We start from the raw sequence: 202 nt of genomic DNA, 5'->3' as shown, positions 1-202 counted from the left end.
TTTTTTTTAGGGGTTTTTTTTTTTTTTTTTTTTTTTTTTAATAGTTCTGAAATGGAATACTGCAACTTTATGATTAAATTTGACAGCATGTTAAACTGGGGACAAAGTGATCAGCTGCAAATATGATATGTATTAAATCATGTTTAAGATAGCTGCTTTAAATGTATTTTATACCTTATGCTTTTTGTAAAATTATGCTGAA

The sequence above is a fragment of the Gavialis gangeticus genome, unplaced genomic scaffold (genome assembly GCF_001723915.1).
Source record: "Gavialis gangeticus isolate Ggan-Ray unplaced genomic scaffold, GavGan_comp1, whole genome shotgun sequence".
In the NCBI taxonomy this organism is placed as follows: Eukaryota; Metazoa; Chordata; order Crocodylia; family Gavialidae; genus Gavialis; species Gavialis gangeticus.
Note: the sequence above shows the minus strand (reverse complement) of the source record.